Source organism: Bison bison, unplaced genomic scaffold, assembly GCF_000754665.1.
Source record: "Bison bison bison isolate TAMUID 2011002044 unplaced genomic scaffold, Bison_UMD1.0 scf7180017861324, whole genome shotgun sequence".
Lineage (NCBI taxonomy): Eukaryota > Metazoa > Chordata > Mammalia > Artiodactyla > Bovidae > Bison > Bison bison.
Genome location: NW_011491896.1, coordinates 4,668 through 6,161, shown reverse-complemented (window position 1 = coordinate 6,161; position 1,494 = coordinate 4,668). Strand labels below are relative to the sequence as shown.

The following is a 1,494-nucleotide window of genomic DNA, read 5'->3' as shown; positions in this document are numbered from 1 at the left end:
AATACCGTGAGGCTTTTGTCAAGGGAGCTTTGAGAATATTTTGTTGCCTGAAAATGTCTTTATTTTACCCTCCCCCCAACAACTGAAGTTTAGTTGGATGAGGAAGTTGAGGCGGTCCGTTGGTCTCTCTTTAGTCTGTTGACAACATCCCATTGCCTCTATTGGAAAACCTGCCATCAGCTTAACTGCTCTCAGCTGCCTGCATGGTCTCCCTGGTTAGACTTTTTCTCTGCAGTTTCTCTGGGAGGTGTTTGCCCGTGTGTTTCCATTTATTCTGCTTGAAACTTCTTGTATGTCCTGTGAATATCCAGACGGTTCTGTCATTCAGATTGCTTCCATCGTGGAAAGTTCTCAGCTGTTCCCTTTTCAAGTATATTAATGAATTGAATGAATTCCTCTCTCGTTCTTTGTGCTCTTTACTTCTGGCCTCTGTCTGCCCCCTTCCCCACCTCACATTGTCTGTGCTAAATTCTGGGAGGGGTCTTCCGATTTTCCTGCTCACTCATTGGCTAGTTTTCTCTTTGGCTGCATCTAATTTAAATTATTTTCATTTTCAGTGATGTTTCTATAAAGTTCTACTTGATTCTCTTTTAAATAGACATTTGAAAATAGAAATTTCAAGGTGTGTTTGTGTCTGCTTTCTCATCTCTCTGCCCCTCTTTTGCTAGCTACCATACTAATCATGCTTATTCCAAGGTTTCTATCCAGCCATTCGAGACCTGGGTTCAATCCCTGGGTCAGGAAGATCCCCCTGGAGAAGGAAATGGCAACCCACTCCAGTACTCTCGCCTGAAAAATCCCATGGACCGACAGAGGAGCCTGGTAGGCTACAGTCCATGGGGTCACAAAGAGTCAGACACGACTGAGCCTCTTCACTATCTATCCAGCCATCTGGTTGTCTGAATTCTTGAGAGTCTAAACCAATTTCATCTTCCAGCTGCTGGTCTTCTTTGCTCAAGGTCCTTGTGGGCTTAGCAAGCACTGGAGGGTAGGATTCCCCAGAGCACTCATTGGCTTTGGTTTTAGCTGAGCTCCCAGGTAATGAACTGTTTGGAGGCCATTTCCTGTTAACTTCTCCACTTGGGGTGGAGGGGTTCCTGAATTTGGAGGTGATATTAATTTGAGCCCTAGACACATAATCACCAGTTCAGAGAGGAGACCTTGCATCTTGAGACCTGGCTGTGTGACAGCAGCTCCTATCTCCATCTCCAGGGACGTCACAGGAGCACTAGCTGCTAGCTTCTCTTCTCGCTCCTGGGAATTTCCCTTGCTTTCCTGCAAGCACAGCTCCCATGGAAAAGGTGTTGTATCTTGTGCAGTTGGGTAGTTAGAGGGTTTTCAGTACTATGTAAAGAGAGTGAGCCTGACGCACACGTTCCAGAACCAGAAGCATCTCTCACTCTCTCCATATCGGTGCCTCTCTTTTGGGGCTTCCGTACCCTCAGCTGTCTGTCTCTCTCTGCCAAGAGGAAAGATCTAGTTGGAGGCGGTCGT

At 46.4% G+C, this 1,494-nt stretch overlaps 1 protein-coding gene across 1 annotated transcript in view; it reads left to right on the top strand.

Annotated features, from left to right (window-relative positions):
• Window positions 1–1,494, top strand: part of LOC104983092 (ATP-binding cassette sub-family D member 1-like) — an 11,965-nt gene that overhangs the window by 5,810 nt on the left and 4,661 nt on the right. The window lies entirely within an intron of this gene.